General features: G+C 39.5%; 1 long non-coding RNA gene across 2 annotated transcripts; it reads right to left on the bottom strand.

Moving 5' to 3' along the window:
• Positions 1-507: 507 nt before the first annotated feature.
• On the bottom strand, positions 508-3,769 carry LOC123040857 (uncharacterized). 2 transcript variants are annotated; one of them, XR_006418295.1, is made up of 3 exons: positions 3,272-3,769; positions 3,082-3,188; positions 508-2,713 (listed from the first exon to the last, which is right to left on the bottom strand). It is a non-coding gene; the product is annotated as an uncharacterized lncRNA (long non-coding RNA). The 2 variants fall into 2 exon arrangements; XR_006418294.1 differs by having other exon boundaries at positions 3,082-3,183.
• Positions 3,770-5,284: the final 1,515 nt, after the last annotated feature.

Genomic DNA, 5,284 nt, shown 5'->3' with positions numbered 1-5,284 from the left:
ATTTGCATATTATTTATAGAAAGGAAGCTGAGAACCCCGTTGCAGACAACTTGTCTAGGTTAGAGAATGTTCTTGATGACCCACTGCCTATTGATGATAGCTTTCCTGATGAACAATTATCAGCGTTAATGCTTCTCGTACTGCTCCTTGGTATGCTGATTATGCTAATTACATTGTTGCACTACAACAAGAACCCCCCTTCAACAACGCATCTATGCGTTGTTGAATGTCCATATAATCGTTGCTAGGGCCTACACCAACGGATTAATATGCATTGCCGTTGGTGGCGTTGGAAAGGTCTACAACAACATATACACATGCATTGGTAAACAATGTCAATAAGCGCTGCAAGATAGCAACGCATTGAGTAAGAGCCTAACAACAATTCATATGCGTTGCTATCTACCATGCACAAAAGGATATTCAAATGGATATGACATGTATTTTATATATTGCCACTAATAATGATAATGTCAATGGGAATAGTACTTAGGAGGCACAATATAATTGAGGGAAAGGTATAATATATTAAATTTCCTCTGTTGTATTACAAAGAACATGATCGAAAGATTACAAGTTGTGATACTAATTAGTTGTAGCACAATTCTGGACCTTTCAATCATTGTCTCAACTATTCTAAATTACAATTTATTTAATAAGACTATCCAGCAGCAACACCATTCTCAACATTGCAATCCGATGATAAGACTATCTAGCAGCAACACCATTCTCGACCTTGCAATCAACATCTGAGCCATGCATCGACACAATATCTCAGGAATCTACAAAAGTAAAGAAATGCGATCAACTTCCGGTAGAAAAAGGGTTAATAGAGCAGCAAAATTTAGAGGAGCAACAAACAAACGTTGAAGGCTATGCGATAATTAATCCGGCTGCATGACCAATAATTTTAGCCTTTTTTAGTGGTCATATCAACTGGTCAGATTTTGCTAATGTAGCATCAACTCGCACTACATGTACATCTCTAATCTCTAAGGAAGAAAAACTACCATTAATTTTTTTAACCACAGATTGCTTGATAACATAGAATATGCACCCATAACTAGATATCATGTTATATCGCAACACATATTTCAGTTATAATTTAAACACTAAAATACATATCTAATTGATATCGAATAAACTTATGACTAGTACGCAGTAGCATGTGTGAACATGGTGTGATATGTTCACAAAACCGAGACTGGACAGATTTGGAAAGTATCACACATCTGCGGCTGAAAGTAGATATTAGCGTACTAAACCAACTCACCTCATTCCATAATTAAGTTTCATCATGTTAATAGAAATAGTGTTTTATATATATGAAGCAAGGTAATGTAATTTACACACACAGTATTTGATGAATTATTTTACCTAATCTAGTCGTGACCAGTCTTGTCTCCCAGAAGCAGTATGAGGATTTCACATGCAAGAAAAGTGTTATTTTGTACAACTTAGGTGGGAACAAATATAGATGTATGGTAGATAAGAAATAATATTCAGGATTGCAATTAGTAGTCCAATTTCCCTTTGTAGTGATAGAACTACAGTTACAAATATATTGTAGTCTGGCACTAGTGATCATATATGTTTTAGTCCTAGGCATATTGACATCAAACCAGTGGTGGTGCTAGGATTCACAAGTTGTGGTTTCAAAGCTATAAATTTAAATTACACATACACGAACTACACTAAAATGTAGTAAAACACAAGTGGCAAACCTGAACCATGGGTTGTCCTTACGTCACAGTCACCACGTAACATGGTCACTACCTAGAACAATCCAGTTTCTGTAATCTGGAGATACAACATATGTATTCGTAATTTAAAAGACCACAAACCAATATTTCAATGTATGTATACTGACATTAAAGTTGCTCCATAGACAAACTATGATCTCCATAAGCCAATACCATGGTTAGAATGGAGAAGTCAAGAGAACATCATTACTAACACAAAGGTCTCGAGACCAAATGGTTCTCTAAATATGAACTCTCTTAAGATAATCTAAAATACTAAGAAATGGATGCACTTTGGTCTTGCCAATATATTTAATAATAGATAAAATTTTGTCGGGCGAGATGGTTCAGAGTTTCTAGTAAAAGATTACTGTCAAAATTGAAAGGTACTTTTTCAACAGTGATTAGTTTTTTTCAATGAAAAAATTGCTGGAAACTTGAATACTGCATAGTCAGTTTCATACATATACATGCATCTAACTTTTCCTACTTGGCTGAACAACTATACTAGTACAAAATTAATAGCTGCTGCTACACCTAGTAATATTCGTATAACCTTCTAGCGGCTGCATCTTGCATTGTAATGTAGGAATATGGCTAAGTTCCTATCAAGAAGTATAAATCAATATACATACAAGAAACGCAAAACCATAGAGAGCCATAAAAAACTACAGTAAATGCCAACCACTAATCATAGATGCGTGCATCAATGTGGCTTTAGAAATATGAACGGATATATCAGCCTAGGTGACTGAGCTATGGTACTGAATTGGATGGGATCAGGCGGATGGCTAACTGACCGTACTGCACTACAAACCATCGCTGTAGAGCGGCCGTGCCACTTCTGTACATCTCGCAGTCATCACCCCAGGCTTGTGCATATGTGAGTCTCCGCACCGCTGTTGTGCATCTAGGAACCGCAACGGAACCTCCGCTTTGTCGGCCCATTGAGTAGCACCCTGCCCCTTGCACTATTGACACATGATCCAAATTTGTATCAAACAACAGCTAAACAAAGTGGCATTTATCTAAATTAATCAAGACAACTAGTGACAACTTGCACAAGGAGAACTAGATACGAAACTGAGAGAAGCAAGCCTAACTTGTAGTAACTAAAAAAGGAGAAGCTATATTTTGGTGGAACCTGGATGGTACAAAGAAAGGCACAACTCAATGAAGCCCTGGAAATCTCACCAAGCATTCAGAGCATGACCGTGGACAGTTCTGGCAGTACTGAATTGTTATTGACTTCTCATAACTGAACTATGATTAGCTGAAAAAGGAAGAAAAAAATGTGCATAAACAGAAGAAGCATATATCGTCTTTTAGAGCCTCTTACTTTGCTTAGCCTTCTTCTAGCGGAGTAGATGCTGCCTCCCGGCGTAGCGCCGCATAACCTTCCCCATCCCATCCCGGTCGCCCTGAACCGCATCTCCGACACCTTGGCTTACAAACACCATAGAAGGAATTAACAAACGCACCCAAGGCAACAAAGTCTAAGAGAAAATCCAGAAGAAGGCGAGAAGAACCTTGTGTGTCTTCGTCTTGTAGTTGTTCCGGGCGGTGACTGTAAAAATGGAGCGAGGGGAGCGGGGCTTCCAGGGAGAGCGTGATGGTGCCGGCGGTGGGCATGGCAGGGAAACTCACGAATCAAGTGGGGAAACCTAGATGCGGTGCCAAGCCAACGGCGCCGGGGCGGTGGATCAGATGAGATAGATGGAGGATTTGGAGCGGCGGCGGCGGTGGATCTGGTGAGATCGATGGAGGATTTGTGGTGGTGGCCCGCAATAAGATAAGTTCGTGTTGCCCCCCTTTTTCACATGCTTGGCCGTGCGATGTGGAGGTGTAGATAATTAAGGAGGAGGTGGGCAGAGAGAGGAGGTTTTTTACATTTAAGAGAGGAGGTTAACTATTCGTGGGGAGGTGGGAAGGTGGAGTCCAGGGCCCGCCAACGCATATGCCATCTCCGTTGCTAGATATTTGTTGGTATAGAGCGGTTTTTGTTGTAGTGTTGCTAAATTTATACCTCCTAGTTTCACATACCAGCAAAAGAAAAAGTTCTTTTATGATTTAAGACATTACTTCTGGGATGACCCACACCTTTATAAAGAAGGAGTAGATGGTGTTATTAGACGTTGTGTACCTGAGCATGAACAGGAACAGATCCTACGCAAGTGTCACTCTGAATCCTATGGAGGACACCACGCTGGAGATAGAACTGCACATAAGGTACTGCAATCTGGTTTTTATTGGCCTACTCTCTTCAAAGATGCTCGTAAGTTTGTCTTATCTTGTGATGAATGTCAAAGAATTGGTAATATTAGTAGACGTCAAGAAATGTCTATGAATTATTCTCTTGTTATTGAACCATTTGATGTTTGGGGCTTTGATTATATGGGACCTTTTCCTACCTCTAATGGTTACACACATATTTTAGTTGTTGTTGATTACGTTACTAAGTGGGTAGAAGCTATTCCAACTAGTAGTGCTGATCACAACACTTTTATTAAAATGCTTAAATAAGTTATTTTTCCGAGGTTTGGAGTCCCTAGATATCTTATGACTGATGGTGGTTCACATTTTATTCATGGTGCTTTCCGTAAGATGCTTGCTAAGTATGATGTTAATCATAGAATCGCATCTCCTTATCATCCGCAGTCTAGTGGTCAAGTAGAGTTGAGTAATAGAGAGCTCAAATTAATTTTGCAAAAGACTGTCAATAGATCTAGAAAGAATTGGTCCAAAAAATTTGATGATGCTTTATGGGCCTATAGATCTGCAAACAAAAATCCTATGGGTATGTCTCCATATAAGACGGTTTATGGAAAAGCATGTCATTTACCTCTAGAACTTGGACATAAAGCATATTGGGCTATTAAAGAGCTCAACTATGACTTCAAACTTGCCGGTGAGAAGAGGTTGTTTGATATTAGCTCACTTGATGAATGGAGAACCCAAGCCTTTGAGAATGCCAAGCTATTAAAAGAAAAAGTCAAAGGCTCGCATGACAAAAGGATACAAAAGCGTGAGTTTAACGTAGGTGATTATGTGTTATTATTCAACTCTTGTTTAAGATTTTTTGCAGGAAAACTTCTCTCTAAATGGGAAGGTCCTTACGTTATCGAGGAGGTCTATCGTTCTGGTGCCATAAAAATGAACAACTTCGAAGGCACAAGTCCGAGGGTGGTGAACGGTGAAAGAATCAAACATTACATTTCAGGTAATCCTATCAATGTTGACACTAATATTATTGAAACCGTAACCCCGGAGAAATACATAAGGGACACTTTCCAGAACGTTCCAGACTCCAAAAAGGAATAGGTATGTGGTACGGTAAGTAAACCGACTCCAAAACAATTCTAATGGCAATTTTTACAAGTTTTGGAATATTTAAGAATTTTAGGAAGAAAGAAGTAGTCCGGGAAGGACACGAGGCCTCCACGAGGGTGGAGGGCGCGCCCACCCTTACTAGGCACACCCCCTATCTCGTGAACACCTTGTGTGCCTCCCGGACTCAGTTTTCTTGCACGTTACGTATCTTG

The sequence above is a fragment of the Triticum aestivum genome, chromosome 2B, assembly GCF_018294505.1.
Source record: "Triticum aestivum cultivar Chinese Spring chromosome 2B, IWGSC CS RefSeq v2.1, whole genome shotgun sequence".
Taxonomy (NCBI): Eukaryota; Viridiplantae; Streptophyta; class Magnoliopsida; order Poales; family Poaceae; genus Triticum; species Triticum aestivum.
This window is presented reverse-complemented; position numbering and strand designations above follow the sequence as displayed.